This window comes from Pinus tabuliformis, chromosome 9 (genome assembly GCF_031772625.1).
Source record: "Pinus tabuliformis cultivar Carrire ecotype Pingquan chromosome 9, CPIR1, whole genome shotgun sequence".
In the NCBI taxonomy this organism is placed as follows: Eukaryota; Viridiplantae; Streptophyta; class Pinopsida; order Pinales; family Pinaceae; genus Pinus; species Pinus tabuliformis.
Window position 1 is genome coordinate 1,582,903,773 of NC_142307.1, and position 26,789 is coordinate 1,582,930,561.

The 26,789-nt window shown below is 37.4% G+C and overlaps 1 pseudogene; it reads right to left on the bottom strand.

Annotated features, from left to right (window-relative positions):
• Positions 1-431: 431 nt before the first annotated feature.
• LOC149154748 (vacuolar cation/proton exchanger 3-like) lies at positions 432-26,264 on the bottom strand (annotated as a pseudogene).
• Between the last annotated feature and the right edge of the window lie 525 nt (positions 26,265-26,789).

Consider the following 26,789-nt stretch of genomic DNA (forward strand, 5'->3'; position numbering starts at 1 on the left):
CACAAGAACCAGAGTCTTGCTAGACTGTCCAACACGATCTTCAGAGATCCAAGTAACAATAAAGAAAAATAGGACAAATGAAAATTCAAAGGCTTACAATTCAATTATGTAGCCTCAAAGAGTACGATTACGATTACAGATATGTAAAACATCCTTTGGAAATACCTAGCATGTAACACAAGCTACTTGTAAGGCAGAGCTTTTATTGAGTTCCTATAGCTATATGATTCTTGTTAATAGGGAGTGTTTACAGCTTGATGAGGATGGCCTGCCAGATAATGCATTAAATAGTATTAGAATTGAAGATCTAAGTACCACTACATTACATATTTATAAATATTTAAAAAATTAGTAAAGTAAAATAGTTGACTTTATTAATATTCACCATATTTCCAAATATTCCTTAATTTGCAATGAACATAAAAAAATAACTAAAATCTTATTAGGATATTGATAATCCCTTCAAGAGGATCCTTACCCTTTGTGAGGGAGGTTTGCAACAAAAGGAAGCATGTTGCAATGACTAAGTAACACAACAGCAACACTAGCTCCTTCATGTAATTTGATGTTACATATTGTACAAGCATTGCATGGTATACTTTGTAGAAATTTCTCTATAGATTAGCTAGCTCTGATACCATGTAGAAATTCTGACTGTAGATTAACCTGATAATGCAATATAACTAAAGCAAAATAATTTAATCTACTTCTACAATCAATCAGTGGAAGATTAAAAGATTTGAACAAGATCAAGCATAACACATATAACCAGAAGAAGAATCAATGCTCATGAAACACAGAAGAATACTCAGGGGAAAGCCTCAGCTAAAAACCCCACTATCTGTATTATCATACAAGGTGGAAATATATCAGAATTACATAATGCCTTAGTTCCCATTGCTAACCAGCTCTCAGTACAATCCTCCTGGATGCTCACAGGTAAACAAGGATTCTCACAAACCTTCTCCTCTACCCTCCAAGCCTCCTATTTCCTTGTGCTGTTTCTCCTTGGTGTTCCTACTGTTACCAAGTGTAACACTGATCACTCACATTGATCTCACACCCTGTAAAATTGTGCAATCCTCAAGGAACCTTGTTCCTTTTGCATGGATGAGTTTCCTTTATAGGAAAACTCATGCAACTAATAGTAACTTGTCCTTGACATTTAGCTCGACTAGGTCTTTCTCTGAATAGACATGCAAGAGTTTCTGATGAGAGAATCTTCAGTTTTCTGGAGTACACTAGTTGGATGCATGCATGCATTAACTGACTGAACTCACAATTACTTCCTCAAACAGTTTGGAACTAATTAACTAGACTTAACTCAGTAAATTGAGCTAACTAATTACAACTCAAATATAACTCAATCTTATCTCCTTAATTAAGGGATAATCTCCTTAATTTAAGGGATAATTGTTGCATAACTTCAGAAAGACTTCTAACTTGAATTCCTCCAACTAATTAATCCATAAAGAATTAATTAATTATTTTTCAAGCAACTAGTGAGATTAAATTCGAATTTTAATTCACAATTTTAATTCAAGGACAAATTAAAATTGGAATATTCTGGATTCTATTTTTATCATTTCTTGTTGCTATTTTCAACATTCCCTCTCAACAAGAAAGGAATTCAACTCGATCCTGATCCTGAACCTTTGGAATGTTCTGCATGCAACACTTCTCTCTAGTGTTGTTTCTCCAGCAATCTCCGGGAAAAAAAAAAAAAACATCCAACCTGAATCAGAATGATGCCTCTGTCATCAAAGTCTCTGACTACTATTGCCTCTGTCGACTGAAAACTATGTGCTTCTGTTGACTTAGCCTTTCTGCACTATTGTCAATCCTTCTCTACGCTCTTCAGTATCTGACTTCTCTAGCCTCTGTCACTTTGATCTCTGACTGCATCAATCCCTTTTGACTCAGTTACCGGAGAATCCACAGTATGAACCATTTTTCTGTCAATGTTTCAAATCCCAACTGGGATCCATCATCAGGACTTATGAATGATGATATAAGAAGAGCTAATTGGAAGGAAATAAATAGTTATGAGGAAATAGATTTAAGGATCAGCTGAATGCCGGCTTGATTTTAATATTTAATTGTAGATTTTTGGATTCTGATCCTTCCAAGGATCCCTTCTTGGACTTCTTCAATGGGCAATTAGTCGCATAATGTCCCATCTCGTTTTTGTTTTTTTTAAGTATGATATGAATTCGATTTGCACCTACAACCCCGAAATTCAAACTTCAAATTCTCTTCTCTGTATACTGTTCACTACTCCAATAAACTTGGCTCTGATACCATGTAGAAATTTCTCTATAGATTAGCTAGCTCTGATACCATGTAGAGATTCTGACTGTAGATTAACCTAATAATGCAATATAACTAAAGAAAAATACTTTAATCTACTTCTACAATCAATTAGTGGAAGCTTAAAAGATTTGAACAAGATCAAGAAAAACACATATAACCAGAAGAATAATCAATGCACATGAAACACAGAAGAATACTCAGGGGAAAGCCTCAGCTAGAAACCCCACTATCTGTATTATCATACAAGGTGGAAATATATCAGAATTACACAATGCCTTAGCTCCCACAGCTAACCAGCTCTCAGTACAATCCTCATGGATGCTCACAGGAAAACAAGTCTTCTTACAAAACATTCTCCTCTGCCCTCCAAGCCTCCTATTTCCTTGCATTGTTTCTCCTTGGTGATCCTACTGTTACCAAGTGTAACACTGATCTCACACCCTGTAAAACTGTGCAATCCTCAAGGAACCTTATTCCTTCTGTATGGATAAGTTTCCTTTATTGGAAAACTCATGCAACTGATAGTAACCTGTCCTTGACATTTAGCTCAATTGGGTCTTTCTCTGAATAAACATGCATGAGTTTCTAATGAGAGAATCTTCAGTTATCTTGAGTACACTAATTGGATGCATGCATGCATTAACTAACTGAACTCACAATTACTTCCTCAAATAGTTTGGACCTAATTAAATTGGACTTAACTCAGTAAACTGAGCTAACTAATTACAACTAAAATATAACTCAATCTTATCTCCTTAATTAAGGGATAATATCCTTAATTTAAGGGATAACTGTTGCATGACTTCAAAAAGACTTCTAACTCAAATTTCTCCAGCTAATTAATCCATAATGAAATAATTATTTATTTTCAAGCACCTGGTGAGACTAAATTCGAATTTTAATTCACAATTTTAATTCAAGGACAAATTAAAAATTGAATATTCTGGATTTTATTTTATCATTTCTTGTTTCTATTTTCAACATAGTTAAAAAACAAGTGTTTTATTTAATTTCCATAACATAAATGAATCAGATGAATCTTTGTATATTGTTACTCAAGGCCAATGCTAGAGTAAATAAGTTTCTAGGATACAAAATGCAAGTGATGGTGATTACATCAAACCAGTAAAATATATGTTGTTATCACTACTGTGGCAAATAGAGTAACCGTCTCCAAAATATGAAAATCGAGGTCCATGGGTTTTCCCATGATCCACGCTAGAACAGTTATGAAGGGAATCTGGAAAGAGGAGCAAAAAAATTTTAGAATCCGTTCACTATGAATTTGGGAGAAAATAAAACGCCTTATAATCGAACAAACCAATATAATAAAATCCTTTATATACGGGTCTTACCACGAACATGGCAATCTGTGTGGCAGAACCCATAGCCACATCCAATGATATATCCTGCAACAGATAGAGATATGTTCAAACCTTCAATTTTCAAAATCTTATTAATACCATGCAATTGATAATAATAATTATCATAAGGAAAAAAAGAAGAAGAGGTTTTCATAAGACAAATAGCTAGGAAGCATCAATCAGTAAAGATTTGAATAATTTAGTTGTTGAATGTTAGATATGTTACAGTTCAATTATAAATATTGACAGTATACAATATAAAACAAGTAGAAAAATCCTCTAGGGAAATTTAGAGATCAATGCATTGTAAGTTTTCCCTTGTAAGGAAGTAAGGAAAAACATTCTAATCTATAAATCTGCAACTTACGAGCTTGTTCTTGAGAGCGAATAATACAGCGCCAGCATGCTCGGCTGCATTGCCTATGATCGGTAACAAAATTATACTGATAAAGTTCACAGATATTTCCCATGATTCTGCCACGTCCTGATCAAACCATTGAGCTCTCTCGTAAAATGAACAAGAACAACATCAAATAATTAGCTAAATTAGTTTAACATTTGCAAAGAACTATTGTTCACCTCAATGGTCTCGACAATATACTGGGAAAGCAGGGAGATAACTACAGTAAGAGCGCAGAGCCAGACAATGGAACTAATGAGTCCTATGGATGGTTCTTCCACATTTTCTTCCTCTTTTCTTTCCTGCAATATAAGTATAATGTGTTGTTTGTAAATAACTATCAAGTGCCAGAACCAATGCAATTGCTATAGTTACAATTTATTACTTAGTTATTACCTGGCCTTCTTCAAATAGTTGCATGTGTGTCTTTAATTGGAAGAACAAATATGCAGCATAAGCTACCAGCATGATAATGCTACTGACTCTAGACAGTTTTAGAGTGGATACAGTTGCTTCACTATATGCCATAGACCGTTGAAGAGCCAAGGGTAGCATGAGACACAGTGAGGCCATCATAAGAAGACTGGAATTGATTCCAGAAACAACCTGCACATCATTTACCAATAGTACAACACCCAGAGTGAGTCCCCACGAATGAGTATCTAGATCTGTCAGGAATTGTTTTGGTGTCCTAAATATATTCATAAATGAAAAAACAAAAGAAAAAAAAAATATCACTTGCCTTGTCAAACCTCTGCTCTTTTTTCATGTTTGCTAATCCCCCACAAAAAAAAAAAAAAAATATATATATATATATATATATATATATATATATATATATATATATATATATATATATATATATATATATATATATATATATATATATACCAAGCACAAGAAGTAAGTTGGAAAGTACAGACCCCAATAGAGAATACTTGACCACATTGGTCTTGCCATGGTAAAGTGCAAACACTGCAATGAGCATCTCTGTTGCATTGCCACACGTGGCATTGAGTAGTCCACCAAACCAAAAAATCATCGCCATTTATGAAGTCTCTGTATTCCTAGTGTATATACATATGCAATACAAGGTAGATGGAACTGTAGGACCAGATATTGGGTATAAATTTCACAGAACCTATGTATATATGCATGAAAAATTTCACTTACTCGGTGATAAAGCCTAGACGTTCAGCAAGAGGTGCAAGACCAAGCAAACTTATGAGGAACACCCAAACCTGCAAACAAAGCGATACTCTACTTGTTGAGATGTTATACAAATATTTTCATCCTATATATATATATAGAAAGAGAAAAAGACTTCTACTCACATTTCCTAGTCGAAGCCTGTCAGCTAGAATAGCCAAAGGGACCAGAGGGAACAAGAAACTTAATTTGGTCCCCATAATTACTTCATAGAGATTACATAAGAGAAATCTTAGTCATTTGTATCTGACTATCAAGTAGAGTTGCTTATGGCTTGCTCGTCTCAAAGAAGAAGACGAATGACTGTGGGCCAATTCTATGTCTTTCGACTCGTAGATCTCTTTGTCTGCGGCTTTTGAATCAATTAATAGATTGCTAACAGCTTGGGACGACATGGTGATGAGAAAATTCCAATTGAATCAATTCAAACTGATCAACTGGCAAAATGTACCATAAATTTGTTCTAATTGAAATCAAAATACTAATTTAGTTCCAAATCGTGTCACTAGAAAGTAAGGCAAGGCATTAAACTATAGAGTTGAGTTGAAGAAACATATATTCCCACACACTAGATTCATTATGGATGTACACAAGTTCACTCTTACAGATCTTGTATTTACCAACAAACCTTTTTTATTGTACAATCCATCAATCCCAAGGTAAGATGTCTTTACATGAGCTTCTATAATCACACTTTTATTACAAATTCAATGCTTCTTTGGACTAATGATCTACTCGCTTGTTCTAAATCCTACAAATATCTTCCATCTTATGTTTAGAAAATACTAAGAGATCTCGTAGCTCTTTGATTTTATTTAAGAAACACATCCCTTTGTCGTGAGAATTTTTTTTGAACTAGCAATGATGAACTTAGAATCCAGAATGATCAAGGTTTCCATCATTTGTGGGTGTTGGTCTGACTTTGGAAGATCATAATTCTTCATGTTAGGGATGTGTTAAGATATGGATATTCATTAAAAAAAGTACTACATTTAATATGTAAAATTTTAAATAAGATATATGATGGAAAATAGTAAAACATAAAATGTAAAAAGACATTATTATGGTTATCATTAATGAAATGTCTTTCTTATTCATTAAATAAAAGATCAAGATCATAAATTCAAGCTATAGATAGAGTGGCTCCTACAATAGCACCCTATGCCTCTGGTAAATAGCCCAGCCCAAAAAGACCAAATCCACTTTGATTATAGTCTGCCCACAAGCACTTTATTTATTAAAAAAATAAAACTATTAATAAATGTCAAAATAAGTAATAATTGAAAAAAACCAAAAATGGTGAATAAACATTAATGGGTGATGGTCGGCATAACGTATATAGCTATTGGTTACTAAAAATGGTGAATAACGTAATCTTTCCAAGCAGTAAGTTTGATCTCTCTCAGGTACGTGGCAATGTCATTCAATCTCAGGAGTGCATCAAGGTCATCGCAGGCAGGCAGGAAAACACAAATTACACCACCGAGTAGCACTTGGCATGTGCATCAAGCTCTAATCCTCATTTTCAGTTTCCCACAACAATAGTAGCATCAAGCATGAGCCTGTTTCATTTGATCCCTTGATTGTGGAAATGGAACGTGGCAGGGACGAAAGAGAGTGGGAAAGACATTATATCGAGCAACAGCAATGGGAGCATAAGTTGGCTCCTGCAGCTGCAAGTCCCATTGTTCATGATTTAGGTATGCATTATTTGAAAATCTAGAAATATTGTACTCCTTGTTGCTTTCTTGAAATCACTTTCACCTACAAATCTACACTGTTGCTGCTTTCTTGATATTGTTTTCACCTACAAATCTGCATGGTTGTATCTGGTAAAAATTGATAATGTTGTTCTCTCGCCTCTGTTGCTGGCGTTAATTGAGAGCTTGCAAAGGAGGCTTGACCAGTATAGAAGAGTTATCGCCTATGTTATTGGGGTTAGGAATAACTAACGATTAATGTGGAATGAAATGAATCTGTTCTGTCGGGACTAGATTGAGACTTATCTACTTGACAATTCTCCACCTCATCTGCTTCCTAAACCAAGATGCCTCGAGAGGAATATGGAAATAAGAGAGTTTTGGGTGCCAATCTAAGCGTCAGATACTCATCTTGGACAATTGCCACTGGAAACGCTATTATGCCTAATGACGTTGAGAGGAAGGCCTGAAAAATAAGGAAGGTAGCGTAGCGCAACAAGATGTTGTTCTTTGATGCTAGATACAAGTTCTTGTAATCCTGGCACATGAGATCTTTGTGTGTTTGTCCTCAGCTGATCGGACCCCAATGGACAAGGTCGCATAGAAATAGTTTAATTTCAGTTCACAGTCAGAGGTTCAAGTCAGTACGAAGGCTGAGGTCAAGAAAGTGGCAGGAAAAGGAAGTTCATAGTAATAAAGCAGAACTTGCGCTCTCCTCTCTTTTGGGAAGATCAACTTAAATGGTAGTTCCTCTTTCCACGAGTTTCCACTTGACGCTTTCGAGAGTAGGTAGGTGGCCTTGAAGATTAGTTTAGTGCATACCTCCAAGATGTTCCGCACATAGGCTTATAGTTCGCACAAGTAGTGATGGGTTGGAAAATGTGGTGAAGTTGTGTCAGATTACATGCAGATATGGAGTACCTGGTTGCGATACTAGCATGGTCGCATGGAAGTCATGTTAATTTTTTTTCCCAAAAATAATATACAGTCAAAACACAAGTCATTAAACCACAACATTTAATGCCTTCCAGTAATTCTATCATTAGTTTAGCGATTTAAAAAAGTGAAGGAAAAGGGTGAATATAACATATAGTTACAGCCTCCTGCCTCGGGAAGAGGCCAAATAAGATGGTGAAAAAAATTTCACTATTGAAAATACACTCAAGCCTAAAAACATTGGTTATTTGTGACAGTGAATCGTTGAAACTAATGTTATTCCTACCATTTCTTTTACTATAGTCCCTGCCTTACCTGCAACATGGACTAATTATGAACCAGAAGATAATTTATAGTTAAAAGAAGAGTAAATCCAACCTCTAGACAAAGACAAGATAGATATAATGTATATCCGTCATTTATATTGAAACCCAATCATCACATAATAATGGATTCTTATTATAGATATTTCCCTTTTGAACCTCGCACTCTCCATAAGTTTCTTACACTTGTTGAACCTTTGTCTTTCTTATATCCTTTCCCATATGACTTTTTCTTGCTATGGAGAGAATTAATAATATGTTAAGTTTGGAATTTTCTTATAGTAAATAATTGATAAATTATGAGTAATTATTATCATAATATGAAGAAAACATGTATTATTATATATGTAATATATTTTTCACACTAATTAAGAAATTTTGGTGTAATTGGAAATTATCTCTAATTTATCCACTATATGCCTTAATGTTATGTAAGTGGGTGGTACAAATTTCTAAATATTTATATTTATGGATTTTGACATCTAGATGTTTCACATTAGAAGGCATAATCAAGTTAATTAATGGTGATTTGAAATCATTAAGTTCATTAACAATAACATCCATGAATAACGAAACATCTATACTTTCACATTATCAATCCAAATTAGGTAGTAATGTCAACTTTTTTCATCTTAGTGTTGGCATGTGTGCAATAGAAGAAAAGTTTTCTAAATATATACAAATGCATCAATAAATTACAACTCATATTGTATCTCTCCAATAATACAACAACAATTCCTCTTTAAGGGAAAACAAACCTAATTGTTGATTCATGGTTGCAAGTGTTTGTGATGCATAGGATTGATGAATGACTTTTGTGTTGAATTTGAATTTGCTAGAATGCAATACCTATGCCTTATAACCCTTAGTGGCATGTCTTACAAAACACGTCTTCCACCTACCAATATATAAAAATCATAATGTTCTCCACTATGTGTCACTCCATTAAAAGAAATAAAATCCATAATTGTTGGAAGTAATACCTCCAACAATTATCATTGAATTTTTCTTTGCATACAATGCCTCTAATTCTTCTTCAATCTACCTTTTACTACAAAAAAATTGTATTTTATTATATCAACATTAAAAACAAATGTTGAAGCACCATCACGTCCTTGAATGGGTAAGGTGTTCATTGAATGATCTAATTTGTATTTATCCATCAAATGCAAGTTGAAAGCTTCAAAAGCTTGTGCATCCATATTTAGGTGTTGTAACAATGGATTCTTACTCTATCATTGTTGGGATTTGTTATTCCTAATCGAATAGATTTGGCTTCACTTCATTATGCACTCATTATTATTATAACTAAAGTCAAAATCCCTAATGCATAACTCATTCATATCAACAATAAATTTGTCAAATTTTCATCCATTAGTAATGCCTTTGAAACAAAATGTCGAGGTTGCAACTTTATTCCTTGGATCTTTCTATTGCATCTATCAAAAATCCCTTAACATCCATCAAGGTCACATTCATCCATCTCATTGATGAAATGATCAACATTTTCGTCTAAGGATAATTTTAATTATTTGATCCTTAATAATATCATAATCATATCTTATGATTGTAGACTTATTACTTGTTGCATCAACATTAACATCCAACCTAGCTAATTCATGTATCTCCATAGAATTGTCTCTTTGTAATATGTTTACAATATTGCCTCTCATATCCCATGGAAAATCATGCACTAAATGTTTGGTCTAAACAAACCATGAGATATTTTTTCAAATATGGTTGACTTTTCACCCAATGAGATATTTGGATGTGATCATGTCGAACATAATGGTCATTAGGAATCTTTCTAACCTTTTCAATAGATTTCTCTATGATATGTTCCAACTTGTAATTATTTACAAAACTCGATTTCTTTTGATGGTCCATATTCCAATAATAGTAGAGTGTAGAAAACCCAATCCATCGATCATGGGCATTTTCATTTATGATCACAATTTTTTTTTTAAATAATGCTATGTCGCAATGACACTTTGTTTCTTGTTTAGCATGAGAAAAATATCGATAATATTTTGCCCATGTATCTACAAAATGTACATAACATTATGAAATTTTTCATATTCAAACAACAATGCAATTTAAAAGAAACTGAAAGGCTCAATAGGTTCTTTGGGAATTTTTATGGATACATCCATCTCCTTGAAAAATAACCCAAGAAATGCTCTTCATTTTTGAGTTCATTACAAAATTGATTCCAATTTCTGATAATAAAGTTTGGATCATTGCAACCATTCATTATTACCTCTAATGTTGAAAACTTTTTTCTTCCTATATCCTCACAACTAGTTATTCTATAGACATTATTTAACCAATGTTTTCTAGCATGCCATGCACATGGTAAAACTAAACAACTTATAACAATTCTACAAGCAACTAAAAAAAACATTGTCTTGATAAAAATTATTAGTAAATCAAGGAAAAAAACAAGTAATTGTTGTGACTTATTAGAAAACATAATACCTTGTTGTATCAATTGTTTCTATCAATGCATCATCTTTAAAGAAGGCATTAACTGTTAGGGTCCCACCCTAACCCACTTATTTATGTAGTGGGATCGAGTCATAGTAAAGATTCAATAAAGCCCATATTAATAATTGTAACTGGTTAACCCACAATTAATGACGGGACCACAGTTAGTGGCAAATGGGCCATGGTATTAGATAGATGGTATTAATAAAACCCATGGTATTGCATGTATGAGTCATATATAAAGGATAGAGACTCCCCGTGAGGAGCATCGTGTCTTATTTTTTTATCGAGCTCTGCTCTATTGGAGGTTGCCCCCTCGAAGAGGCCAGTGAACATTGCTTTTTGAATAATAAAATATTTGTTGTTGTCATTCACTGTTCTATGTTATGGGTATCTTTCTTCGCATATTCTGTATTTGGGTATCTTTTTGCAGGTTAAGAGCATAACAAGTGGTATCAGAGCACTTTCCAGGGCCGGTGGGATCTCCATTTCTTAGCAAAAAAAAAATTGGCTAGAGACGTGTTCCGGCGTCTTTAAACCACAGGATCTGTCGTTGAGCGCATAAACCTGCGGATTTGGGGAGGCATGCACGCAGGAAATACAAGAGGTGGTCACGCTTGTTGGACTCCCTTGTAACCCCTGTGGGTACCCCTTCGAGTAGTAGCGCATTAGACAGAACCGCGTACGAACTGTCTTCCATGTACCTTTTGGGTATATCGAAAGCCCCTTAGCTCCTCTGCAACCTCGCCATAGATAAACCATCGGTCGTCTTGTTGCTACAGTACATCGAGAACAGCACTCAGAGAGATTACTCGCCCATACGATAGGGTAGTCGGGTTGTACGGCTAAGGGTACGGTTGATCCTCCTTAGTTAGAGCCCTGAAATATTGGGCTGAGTACTACTGTCAAACCCTTATATTGCGATCTGTAGCACCTAACACTCCTCGATACCATAGTTCCCTTTTATATCTTGGGATCACGCATCATCTCTACCAGATCCGCTCGCACAAAGGGGTGCAGCAGCAGACATCAGTCCCGCAGTTCCGACCAGCCATTCCGATCTATTAGATCCATCAAATCCGTAGTAGCAATCTGTTCCGCCACTCAGAGCTATCCAATCCGCCATTCAGATCTCTCAGATCCACCGAATCTGAGTAGTTGTGTGGGGTTCCTATACCGGGGCATGATTTTCGCAGGACTTTTGGCAGCATTGACATTTTGAGATCTCCCGAGGCGCTTATTGGTGATCTAGCCCATCAGAATCAGGATGACGAGCTGAGCACGGTGGTACCATTCAATTCTTAGTGAAAAAAAAAAAAAATTGGGCGGTCCAAAATTTCAAGAACATCAGGTCGGTGCATGGTAGAAACTAGAGCTCAAGCTATGGCCAATGAGAGGATGGGCAAACTTGAACAAACCTTGCAATCCCTCCAAATTCAGCTTGACAGACTAAATAGCATAATCCCGAAGGGCAAGGAGGAAGCCCACGAGGAGGCGTATATTGGCAATGGACACAGTGAGGGTGAGTCTAGCCACTCTCTTCACCTCTGGGGCCCCCACCAGCAATCCCGTCTGCGACCTCCCAAGTTGGATATGCATAAATTTGATGGTTCTCACTCGGCAGCATGGATAGCACAAATGGAGCAGTATTTCAATCTAAATAACATCTTAGATAATGAGACTCATCTTATGGTGGGGAGCATGTACTTGGACACTGAAAGGTGGCATTGGTGGGAATAGCATCAACATTGCAATGGACCTTTTGTGACTTGGACCACCTTCAAAAAAGCTCTTACAGAACGCTTTGACCAGGAATCTTCTTTTTTGGGTCGTCTTACTAAGCTCTGACAGACTGGCACAGTGGATGAATATGTTACAGCCTTTTAAGCCTTAGCCTTCCGCACGAGGGGTCTCTCAGATGTGTTCTACACAGAATGTTTTATCAGTGGTCTTAAAGAAGCCATAAAAGCCCACGTCCTATTGCACCACCCTCCCACATGGACGGAGGCTTGCAAGGTAGCTCGTAACGTGGAACGTGCATTAGCAGCCCAGTACAGTCACCCAAATTTCACCGCTAAGGGTCGCCCCCCACTGGCTCAGAACATGACTGAAACACTTAAGGTTCAAAAGGTGTCACCTGCAGAAATGGCCGAAAGAAGAAAGCAAGGATTATGTTATTACTGTGATGAAAAATACTCCCCAGGTCATAAATGCAAGGAGCCCAATTTTTTTCAAATTGATGCCACTGATTACAGCTCATCGGAGGAAGATCCACCACTGGAGGAACATGAGGCGATAGAAGAGGACAACCAAAAGGACAATGTCCCTGACGAACCAGTTATTTCACTGCATGCTTTGGCAGGGATTTCTTCACCTCAAACTCTCAAAATCAGAGGTTTTATTAAACATCGCCCAGTAGTAGTCTTGATTGATAGTGGAAGTACACATAATTTCATGCATCAAAAAGTCGCGGAAGCAGTGCATTGTTTTGTACGAGCAGTTTCTAACTTCCAAGTCCAAATTGCAGATGGGGGCACAATGAAATGTGAAGGCCGCTATGAAAATGTTAAACTTCAAATGGGGGATTATCAGTTGAAGACCCACATGTTTGCCATACACATGGGAGGGTGCGACATTGTCCTCGGTGCTGAATGGCTTTGCACCCTTGGGCCAATCACAATGGATTTCCAGGAGTTATATATGAGTTTTAAGCAGAACAACTCCACACATACCCTCCGTGGACTCCAGGCGGGAGCTCCTTCTATCATCAGCTCGCATAGGATGGAAAAATTGCTAAAAAAGGGCCATCATGGAGTTATAGCTCAATTTAATGCCATCCAGGTAGTCGAAACCAAGTCTCTGCCGATTCATCCTGAGATGCAACAGATTTTAAATAACCATCTTCCGGTCTTTGACAAGCCTCATGAGCTTCCACCCTCAAGAGGGGAACATGATCATAGCATCACCTTGGTTCCAGGGGCCCAACCCCCCAATGTGCGCCCATACAGATATGCGTTCACCCAAAAGAATGAAATAGAAAAAATAATCAAGGAACTTTTGGACGCAGGTGCCATTCGTCCCAGCATTTGTCCTTATTCATCACCGGTGGTCATGGTGCTCAAGAAAGATGGGGAGTGGCGGATGTGTCTAGACTTCAAGGCCCTCAATAAGTTGACAGTCAAAGATAAATTTCTCATCCCAATGGTTGATGATTTGCTGGATGAACTCAATGGGGCTCAATTCTTCACTAAGCTGGATCTTCGCTCAGGCTACCACCAAATTCGCATGAAGGAAGTCGACATTCCAAAGACTGCTTTCCGAACTCATGAAGGCCATTATGAGTTCCTGGTCATGCCATTTGGTCTTTATAATGCCCCATATACTTTTCAGAGCCTTATGAACCACCTTCTCAAACCATATCTCAGGAAATTTGTCCTTGTCTTCTTCGATGACATCCTCATCTATAGTTGCACTTGGGCCGCACATCTTCAGCATGTAGATCTACTCTTGCAACTGCTCCGCAAGCATAAATTATTTGTTAAGATGTCCAAGTGTTCGTTTGGCATGGAAGAAGTTGAGTATTTGGGCCACATTGTGGGGCGTGAAGGTGTCAAGGTGGACCCCAAAAAGATCCAGGCAATGCAGGATTGGCCTCAACCTAAGACCTTGAAGAGCCTGAGAGGATTTTTGGGTCTCACAGGCTATTATCGCAAATTTGTCCGCAATTATGGTCGCATAGCGAAGCCCCTCACTCAACTCCTGAAGAAAAATTCATTCTTCTGGAATGAGGACGCACAACAGGCATTTACAGCTCTCAAAATGCCATGTGTTCCACTCCAGTCTTAGCACTCCCTGACTTCACCCAATATTTTGTCATTGAATGTGATGCTTCAGGTACGGGTATTGGGGCGGTCTTAATGCAGGAAGGGCGACCTTTGGCCTTCACAAGCCAACAACTAAGTGGGAAGAATCTGGGACAATCTACCTATGAGAAGGAAATGATGGCCATTTTACATGCAGTAGAGACCTGGCGACCTTACTTATTGGGGCGACGTTTCCAAATCCGCACAGACCATCACAGTCTTAAATATTTTTTGGAGCAACGCCTATCCTCCCCACAACAAAATAAATGGCTCGCCAAAATGCTGGGATATGATTATGAGATCATTTACAAGAAAGGGCAAGAAAATAGTGTAGCAGATGCATTATCTCACCAATTTGAGGAGGGAAGTACCCTGTTAGCAATTTCCCTTCCCATTCCAGAATGGATTGAAGAGGCTCGCAGGGAATGGTTTTCACATCCCGGGCTCTCCCAACTCATTTCTCAATTGCAGGCGGATCCAAATTCCACCAAGGGCTACTCATGGCAGGATGATATTCTTCGCTACAGGGACAGAGTCATAATATCACCAACATCCACCCTCAAAAGTCGCATTTTGGCAGAATTGCACTCATCCCCCATTGCAGGACATTCAGGCTTTCAGAAGACGTATGCTCACACCAGAAGATCATTTTTTTCGACAGGCATGAAAAAGGACATCCTTACTTTTGTAGCAGAATGCGATGTTTTTCAACACCACAAAGGGGAGACCATCAAAGCACCAGGCACATTACAACCGTTGCCCATCCCGGCAGCAATATGGACGAAGGTTTCTATGGATTTCATTACAGGTCTTCCAAAGTCAGGAAACAAGTCAGTCATCATGGTGGTTGTGGATAGACTTTCGAAGTATGCTCATTTTTGCGCCCTACCCCACCCATTTACACCAACTTTGGTTGCTCAATCTTTCATGGATTAGATCTTCAAATTGCATGGCATGCCCACTTCTATTGTGTCCGATCGTGACCCGATCTTCACCAGTAGTTTTTGGCAGGAACTCTTCAGGCTCCAAGGCACCCAACTAAAACTCAGTACTTCTTATCATCCACAAACAGATGGTCAAACTGAAGCCGTCAACAAATGTCTGGAAACCTACCTTAGGTGTTTCACTTCAGAAAAGCAACATCTTTGGGTACAATGGTTACCTCTAGCTGAATGGTGGTATAACACCAACTATCATGCCACCACCAAAATGACTCCCTATGAAGTAGTATATGGTCAACTCCCTCCTTCTCCTACTTCTTATATCAAGGGGTGCTCAAAGGTACAAGCAGTGGATCAACTCCTACAAAACCGCGCAACCATGCTCGCCCATCTTAGAGAGAATCTTCATCAAGCTCAAAACCGCATGAAGCAACAGGTAGACCAGCATCGCTCAGAGCGCCAATTTCAAGAAGGGGATCAGGTCTTTTTGAGGCTGCAACCATATATGAAAACATCACTCAAAGACAAGGGTTGTCAGAAACTATATCCAAAATTCTACGAACCATATCAAGTACTTCAGCGCATTGGAGAAGTAGCCTACAAGCTGGATTTGCCACCTACTGCAAAAATCCATCCAGTTTTCCATGTCTCATGCCTCAAGAAAGTGATTGGGAACAATTGCAGAATTCAAACCAGTCTACCTGAATTGGACGAGGAAGGGTCAATATGGCTCCAACCTGAACAGGTCCTAGACACACGAGAAAGGCACCTGCGTGGCCGCATGATTAGGGAAGTTCTCGTCAAGTGGAAAGACACCTCTTCGGAAGATTCAACTTGGGAACCAGCCACTATTCTTCAGCAGTTTCCGCAGCTTTAGCCTTGAGGACAAGGTTATTCTTAAGGGGGAGGGCATGTTAGGGTCCCACCCTAACCCCCTTATTTATGTAGTGGGATCGAGTCATAGTAAAGAGTCAATAAAGCCCATATTAATAATTGTAAGTTGTTAACCCGCAATTAATGACGGGACCACAGTTAGTTGCAAATGGGCCATGGTATTAGATAGATGGTATTAATAAAACCCATGGTATTGATCCATGGTATTGCATGTATGAGTCATATATAAAGGATAGAGACTCCCTACGAGGAGCATCGTGTCTTATTTTTGTATCAAGCTCTGCTCTATTGGAGGTTGCCCCCTCGAAGAGGCCAGTGAACATTGCTTTCTAAATAATAAAATATTTGTTGTTGTCTCTCACTGTTCTATGTTCTGGGTATCTTTCTTTGCATATTCTGTATTTGGGTATCTTTTTGCAAGTTAAGAGCATAACATTAACTACCCATTAAAGTTTAAGTTGATGACTTTTATCAATAAGTTCGAAGAACTAAGATGAGATGTCAAATTACCTATTTTAGGATGACAAAACCCATTCAATGAGACTCAACTTTATTTCTTGTCAAATATGAGTAAGGTGTACAATTGATGCTACATAATTATATTGTTAATGTTGAAGACAAATAAATAGAAAAACTAGAAATCAAAACAATTGTACATATGCATCTATGTCTAAATGAATATTCGCCCCATTCTTGTTTGTGTATATTTTTGAATCCATTGCACTGATACTATTATGTGATTATTTCACCATATTATGCAACATCTGCTTTGTTTGAATACCAGTGGTAAATGGTATGTCATTGACTTGATCCATTTGGTAGAAAAAGAATGACTTATGATCTTGTTGTTACCATAAATTCACACTTTCTCAATCATTCTTATATGAAATTTGATTCTACCTAATTGACTAAATATTTAGATGGCGTCTCTATGTGTCAAAAAATATTTCGAGTGCTTTTTGGATCCATGTTGAATAAGCCTTCTCAATCCTCTATCTTGTGTCATTCACAAACCATATCACCACATAATCCCATGTTGAACATTGTCACCACTAACAATACCACTTCTCTTAAAATACAACATGCATACATTCATGGATCAACATATCTATCAACTTGTCCATTGCATGCTCTTTTTTGTTCCCGTGTGCACAATTAGCTATAATATCCTTTAACATTTGAATTATTGCATACCATCTTGATCATATATGCTTTACTCACTTCCTTAATAGAGGTCTTTGATGAGTCTTCTAAAAATCACTTATAATAGCAATTTTTTGAAATTAAAGTATTTAAATCATCATTGGGAAAATGTCATCATAGTTAAGATCCTTCTGCAAATAATCGTTAAAAGAAAAAATTCTTTGAGAGAGATTTCTTAAATACAAGCAAATATCCCATGCTTCAAAAATGATACTTGGTCACTTATTGATGTTCTTGTGACATAAGTCGTGATTCTAGTAAGTAATTTTGCCACCTTCTTTATCCTTTTGGGTGTGGTGATTGTAGTTGGTAGTATCTTATTTGGAGCTACAATAGAAAAAGCGGGTATGCACAAAGGCATAGCGCTCATGACTTCTTCAAGCTCAATGATTCTCATCTTTAATCATATCTTTTTTAATCTTGTATTCCATGATAGAATGGACAAGAGCATCCCCTATAGTCACATCTAACTTTAGAAGTCCAAAAGGTCCTACTCCTTAAACATCTACATTAAACTTCCATTTCTTAGTAACCTTCTTATTTTTTACATTAACCATTCCAATTTTTAATTTCCATTCAGATTTATTATAATGGGAATTGTGCATAGTTAGTGATTGTTCCTAAAATATTGTTTACTCTTTATTAGCCAACTCTTTTGTCATATTTTGAATTTCTATTATTCGAAGTGTCACCTAGTCAAACATTGTGGCACTGTCTACCTCCATGTCCATGGGACCTTTCAATTCTTGGGATTCTTTCTTGTTAGAACTAGTCTTATTCTTTGATGGTGCAACAACATGATATTTTCCAACCTAATGTGTAGTGGTGATTTTTCGTTGTTACCCCCTCTAGAGCATTGATCATTATTATCTCCATTGACCATGATTATTTCTTGTTTCTTTTATGTAGAAGAGGAACTCTTACATCCTTGAGGAGTTGAAGAAGATTGTGGATTATTGGTGCTTTTTCCTCTTTGTTTGGTCTTTCTCTGCTACTGTGAATTCATACTAACTTGTGTAATTAGATCATCATTCTATACAAAGTTTCCTTTCTCCTTTCCATTTGTTGTTTCTTCTTCATTATCTCGTGTTTCTTTCACAATCCTAGTAAACAAGTTTCCATACCTTATTAATGACAAATGATCAGAGAATAACCTTCCAGGTTCAAAACCTTTAATATATTAAGCTTCCTTCAAATTAAATGGCTTAAGTGTCCCATATATCATAGTTGAGTGTTGAGAATTATTTACAACAACTTCTGATACCTTGAAGGGCAATGAGATAAACTCTTTTTTCTTTTTCTTGTCAAACAAAACTGATAAGGAGCAATATTTTATACACACTTAAGTGGCAGATTATCTATCAAAAATAAACATAGGAAGAAGTAAGGGACTTCCTTTGTACCCATACAATCTGATGTAAGTGTGATTCTCTACTTGTATGCAAAGCCTTGCACTTCTTGAGTAAACCTTTGAATTTCAACCCATGTAAAGATATGTCTAAATTTTGTAACAAAATTATCTTGAAGGAGGGAGAAATGAAAAGGTTGTCTCCACATAATAGGATACCAAATTTGAACTGGCTCAATCTTAGTATTCACATTATTCCTTAAAAGCATACCATCAAACAAATTACAATAGAGTATTATTGATATTAGATAACTCATTGCCCATAAGGCTCTGAATAGATGGTGATTGGGTGTACTATTAAGGCACTCCTTGATGCTAAGGTCATTGATAGTCCCACCACCTAAAAAAAATAGATAAGTCATCATAAAAAATCTATGTCTTTATATAATTTTCTAATTTGAATGAAATTTCATTGGAAATCACTTCTACGCAGTCAAACATAGTTTCTCTATTAAAACATAAGTATAAAATGTAAGGGATTGACTTGAGTATAATATGGAACATTGAATCTCATCCCATTATCCATGAAAACAAGAAGGATAAGTCTAGATAAATTTCTAATATTGTGATATCAATGGATGAGAGTTTTGATGGCATGTGTGTTGATCAAGCCATGAAATTCCCTAAGTACATTTACACCTTCGCCCTGAGAGACAATGAAAGAATTTGCTTTAGGCAGTTTGAGTTACCTATTAGAGTCTAGAAACCTCATTGTTTTACCAGAGACCTTGAGATTTAAGAGTATTGAGTTCCTTCACTGGAGAGTCGTCCAAATTGTTCTAGTTGTGGAGTCAAAATTGTTATGCGGAATTTACAATTGCGGACAAAGGTGAATTCCCTATACCTAGTGGACTAGTCTAGAACAAAGAAGACAAAAAGAATAGAGTTTTCCTTAGATAAGTTAGAGAATGGTAAAGAGGCCTTCCTCGAATCGGTAGTAAGCTATCTTTTCCTCCTCTCTTGTAAGCTCCAATTGTAGCTCCAAGTGTTATAATTAGAACCTGCCCACACGACTAAAATAAGTAAAGGATCTACAACAACCAAGTAGCATAATCTAACAACTCTATTCAATGAATCAAAAAGGCATTGAAATGAATGAGTGTAAACATATCATAACACATATAGGAAAACAAGATACTCTCTATATTAATAGAAATAAGAGAGATTTTACAACCATAAATATTAGTTGATCTTTTAGATATCTCCCCAAGTTGACTTGTCCTTCCTTGTCACAAAGCACACCTCAATATCAACCCTAATTCATGAAGATGATGACTCCTTTAGGTTCAAGGAAGCAACATAAGGGCACAATCAATCTCCAAAAGTGAACCCTGATGCTATGGATGGTTGTAAATTTATAGGAGAAGGATGGTAGTTTAGAATTTACCATTATGGGCTTGAGATCCACATATGATGGGAGGATGAGCTCAAGGGATAAGAGGTGAAGTCTCCAAGGTAGGATCAAATAGGATTCAAACTCTTATCCATGGTAAATAGTTAAAATAACCTTTGGAAGCTTCTGGAAGAGGAAGCTTCTGATTTTTTTTTTTTAATTTTCCCAAATTTCTAGAATCAAAGCACCTGTAGAAGGGAGCAACTAGTGATGGCCAACGTTGGTGCCTAAAGGAGAAACATGTGTTGAACACAGGTGACCAAGAGGGGAGGGAGAATTGGAGCTAAAAACATTGATTTTGAGAAATTGCTTCCAGAAACTCGGACTTTTTGGAACATTCGTGCTTAGGGCTTTGTGAAGGGATGATGACAACATGTTCATGGATATTGATTGATCTCATTTGTAGGCCTATAGACCATATGTGAAAAAATTGCCTATAATAGATTTCCCCCTAAAGTACAAAGTCAGGAGTGGCTACTGATGACTTAAGTTCTTTACCTTGTGACAATTCGGGGTCAAAAACAACTAGTCGAGATCATCATATGTTACAATACATTTTCATCGTGATATCTTTGTTGAGGGAGTTATACTTATGATTAGCACATAAACTATCATTACATGTAAAATGAACAAGAAGTCTCGTCCACTGATAACAGAGAGTGGACCCATGCTCATATAACCGTCTATATGATTATAGCCATCATACTTTGTAACCTAGTATTAATCCTAAAATTGTTGCTTGGATGGATGAAACCAGATACGAGATCTTCTATCTTGTTCACTTGATCATCGAGCGTACGAGTCTAACCATGTGAATGAATGCGTTGAATTTGAACATGGTAGACACCATCTGATTATCGACCAATGATGTAAGTTGTTAACAGACGAGAGAGAAACCACTGATGATGTTAATGGCTCTCAAGGTACCATAGTGCAATTTGTATGGTGTGAATGAATGAGTTGAAGTCAAACACCACACATAATATTCTGGTTGAAAGCCAATGACGAACACATGTTGCTGAGATCAAGGAAAATTGTCATTAATGTATGCAAGGCCTAAGGTACCAAAGGGAGTTTCTAAGTCAACTTCCTGGATAATGAGTTGATGTGATAAGAAGCAACTTGTCGCGGGAGGGCCTTGATGTAACCCCCATCAATGACACGAAACAAGTATTAAGATTTGAGACAAAATGATGTTGATGTGGAACTAGTTCAGGAAATATAGACATGAATTAAGGCTTAGGGGTATTGTAGTAGATATCAACTGAAGGACTTCTCTTGAACATATCGACGACACTTTATGGAGTTGGCAGCATTGATCCAAAACCAAATAAGGAGGCTTTAATATGGCGTGATGAACCAAAAGACAAGAAAATTTTTCAACCCAACAGTCAAGGGGATGAAGTGAAGGAGTGTCATGTTCAATAGCAACTCACTTCCATTAATAGGTAGAGTATCCCATTTTCCCAATTTCCCCAACCATTTTTGGTTAATACTTCTTTATTTTTTGACAAGATTGAGGAGGATAACATATGCTTAATCTGTAATTTCATCCTTTGAATGAATCCCTATGAGTATTTTAACGAACCCTTAGAAGGAGTTGCTCAGTATCATCATATTCAACGAATCCAAAGTTTTTTGGTGCTTTTATGAGCCTAGTGGAGGTGTAACCCAACTTCTTTTTCATGTTTAGAGAGTTTCAAAAAAGGCCAAAAAGAAAACTCCAAAGATTCATTTTCGTAAATTTGTCTCTTGGGCCTGAAAAAGGCATAAAACGATACCCGGGAGAACCTTTTAGTCATGTTTGACTAAAGTATTCTTTTTCATAAAAAATTATCTCAGTCCGGGAAGGGGTTAAACTTAATAAGTATACTTCTTTTCATTTACTTTAACGAGTTCGAAAAGACAAGTGCTTGACAATATTTTCATGTTTAGGGAGTTTGAAAAGAGTTGAAAGAGAACTCGTCTTTGAGAAAAAAGTGGTATAAAGGGTAGAAATTGGTTCCGTTCATGATGGAACTGCTCAAAACTTGAAAAGTTTAAGAGGTTGGCTAATAAGACCACTCATTGCAATAGTTCCTCAGGAAAGGGTTAAACAACCAAGTGAAAGTGTATGATCGACCAAGCAGATGGTGACTATGGAAGGAGAAAACTAAGACTCATCTGGCATAAACAGGCTCATAAAAATAACAATCGCAAAGGTAGGATGAGAATGGTTTCATTTTTTACACAAGCTTGAAACATGGGAAACTATGGTTGAAATTGGTTTCATTTTTGCACAAGCTTGAAACATAGGAAAACTATGCTTGAGAGTAAAAGTAGTTTCATTTTTAAACAAGTTTGAAACAAAGGAAAAGTATGCTTGAAACAAGTATGCATGCCCCCAACATAATGCCTCAATTATAGGAACATGACCCCAAGCTTCATTTTATTCACCTAAGTATACTATGAGTTACTAACAGGCGGATGGAATGAAGGTTAATTTACGAGGTCAACTCAAAGACTCAACTGGGAATTTACGATATCTAATCAAAGACTCGAATTGGAAGGGGATATGTTTCATTTTCTAATGAGCTTGACATAGGAAAAGAACTATGCTCAAGTGACCTTGTTTCATTTTTTAACGAGCTTAACACAAGAGAAGGAACTCTACTCCGGGATCTCTGGTTATATTAATAATGGCTCCCTGGAGACCATGGTTTCCAAGAGGTTCTCGTCAGATGGGAGAACAATGTTCTAGAAGGGATACAAATCAAAGGATCATGTTGATAGTGTTGGACTTGCCCACATTCAAGGGATATCCCCGATATGAAATCCCAACTAGACCTCACATAATTTGGAGTGGGAGTCCCAGCAGTGGGTGGTAATGTTAAGCCTTGACTGCGAAAACACATAGAGTGGAGTACGGTAACTTTGGGTGAGAGTAAGTGTGTGACCCTGCGGAAAGTCAAGTGTGATGCATGAAGGTTCCAACACACAAAGGGAAAATGAAGTGTTCCCCTTGGAAGCCTGTAATAGTACGCAACTTGAAAGGAACACACATGCATAATGACATCACAAGCTAAGATGAAGAATAGTCCATAAGTTAAAGTGATGAATAAATACACAACACACATTAAACAATATTCATACAAATGCAAATGAAATAGTTCATAAGCATAAGCGTATGTTAAATAACATACATTGCAAATACAACAAGAATAGTCCTACTATATTCACAACATATTCATGAAAGTGTGTCGGCTCTGATTTTATTATTATAAGTGAAAGTTCCATTCCTACATACACCATTGGCGGACCACTAGCCCTAATAGTGGAACATTAAATTCAAGAACACTAGCTCCTCCAAAGAAGTATACTCGCTCTACACTGCAGAGAAGCCAAGGCTCTTCACAATACTCCTAAGCGCCTTCTAAGCCTGAGCCTAGCCAAAAGCTTGGCTCACAAAATCTTTTTACATGAGTTATGAGGTTCTATTTATAACAAGAGGGGTGACTCTTCAACTCCCCTTTGTGACCTTTGGACTACCCTCGTGACTCTTCAACTTATTTACAAAATGACTCATTACATTACATCATGACTCTTCATATTCTAATATTGACACTTAGAATTTCACTTACAACATAATTACAAATAATATTACAATTTACACTTGTACCCATATAAGACAAAATAGGGTAGAGACAACTTGAAAGCCTAACAAGACACAACACTATGATGCTTGATTTTGGGATAAATCTAGCTCAACAACCTCTTCTTGTTGCTTCTCAGTCACACGTTGGTGCCAAGATCGGTACTATGTGATGATGTCCCCAAACTGCATGATGGTGTTTGGCTGGAAGAGGACTCTTACCTCCATGGCATACGGGTACCGTGTATTGGAACTAGTTTCAAGTTCTTTCTGAAGCATGAGAAACATTGGTATTATTTGGACAGGACCATGGATGTAATTTTGCATGTTTTGTCTGTTCAACTCCAAATCTTCCTTAGTGGAAATTTGTCTCAGCTGCTCCAAGTACTCTTCAATATCATGTTGGACTTGGTTCTTGGGTTTTTCTTTGGTGAGTGAACCAATAGATGGGATCTTGTGTGTTTTCACCAATACATCCAAATTACTAAACAAATGTACATCTAAGGCCTGAATGCTACCAATAAATGAGGCGAGTTGCTAGTTGTTCTGGATCAACATCCAAACTCCCTCTTTCTCCAACTCTGTCTGTGGCTTCATTTTCTTCACTAAGTCAAGAGGTGCCCCTTTGTATCACATTGTCCATTCTTGCACATAGGTGATCGCAACTTGTATATTCTTGAGATTTTTAACAAAATCTATGCTTAGTTGTTGTAAGCCATGCAAATGGACAACTGCTTTATGTAAGGTCACAAACCGATCATAGATCTTCTGCATGGTTTCTCCAAGTGTTGACACTTCAGCAAGTATCATTGCTCTCATCTCCTACAGGTAAACCTGTGTAGAAACTACACTTTGTGTTGTTGCGCGGAGTTATTTTGCCTCTTGCTTGGCAACCTGCAAGTTCTGTGCCAATTGCTCGTTCTCGTCCATCAGATACTAAATGTTTGATCTTGTTGCTCCTGCAAAGGCCAAGTTGGCTTCGGCGATGGATTTTGGATGCTTCCTAGTGTCTGCCATTATCACCCTTTCTCTAGTGAATGCAAGTGATGCGTGATCATCTGAAAAATTCTTTCTATGTGCTCATACAATCCTCTTTTGGAACTCATCAAATGACAGATTGTACACATCCACTACCAGATCATCATAAAGGGGAACAACATCCCCTTCTTTGCTTGAGGATGGCTCTATTGCTGGAGGTGGTGGAGACAGAATGGTGGCTTGTGGTGCACTCGACATCATATCAACATCTTCATTCTACAACTCTTGTTCCATCTCTATGTCGGTTACTTCAATTAAGTGCTCAATCTGTTGGGCAAGCTCCCAATCTTGCATCTGTTCACCTTCCTCCTCAGCTACTAGCTGATTCTTTTCCCGCTCTTCAACTTGATTGACGTTGTTTCTTATAGAATTGTGCCTTGCCTTTCTTCTTCCTCCTGCCTTCGTTTCTCTTCTTGTTCTCCTCCTCAACTCATGTTCTTCGTTCAATTTCTGCTCTGCCTCCTCCAACTCCAGTTATGCTTCTTGCAACCTCTACTTTTCTCTCTTCCTTTACTCTCTCTATATCCTCTGCTTCCTCTTCACTCTTGCTGATAAATATGATTTCATAATAATATGATCTGCTTTCATCTTGCAACTTTGTTCTCCATTTGGACTATCTGTAATCTTCCTCTTTCCCTTGTCTTGCATAGGATTGCTACCTTATGTTGTTGTTTCTTCCGGAATTGCTATCATCTATGGAGTAGCCTGTGAAGTCCTTGCTAAACTGACAGTCTCACGGAGTCTGGACGCATTGTAGCAATTCTTCCATGGATCCTCCTCTGGCCAATGGAATGTCCCGTAAATCCATGAAAAGTAAACTCTCACACAGTGGTCTTTACAAATACCGCGGGGATCATATGGATTAAAGTCCCGACTACTGAATGCGAACATGATTATTTCCTTTCCCTCGGCATCCGTGACTTTCAAGTTCTTTATCTCCTATAATCCAATTTACAAACGAAGAGTCGGTTGTGGTGCTTTCTTCTTCCTATGCAAAGTTATTGACAACCATGTGGCAAGATGATATGACACTTTTTGCTTGACAAGCTTGTTGGTGGCATACCTTGATAAAAAATGGGGAGGGTTCTCTCTGCCAAAGACTCTCAGGAAGGTGCCACCAGGTGAGGCATACCAATCTGCGATGTTTGTTATCGCCTCCATTTCTCCTCATGGCATGCAAGGTGGATCTTCTTCAAAGATGAGCTTGTGAAGCAGGATGGTGAAGTGGTTAGTTAGTTGTGCCATTACTCCTCAATGACTGCAATCCAAAAGCAAATTACAATAAATATGCATGACGAATTCTTGTGGTTTCCATGTCTAGTTCATGCCAAGGAACTATTGTTGTGCACCGATTACATCCAATAAATATGCATACATATAGAACCTTACTTGCTCACCATCGGGAGGACTCTGGGCCTTTTCCACATGGGCTCTCAATTATCAAGGCAACATATCTGACTAGTTGAATGACTTACCATCGTTCACAACTTAGTTCAAAAAGACTGCCCACCCTTCAGGAAAGGTCTTCATGCTCTATTGACCTTGGATCCTACAAGTTAAGATAACCAAGAGCTAGTAGGCCTTCCTGAGGGACTTTGTCTTGTATAAATGGGTGGGTGTTTGTCGAAACTTTGATGGCTCTTTCACCTAGCCTTTAACAATGTCTCTTGTGTTCACATAGCTGTG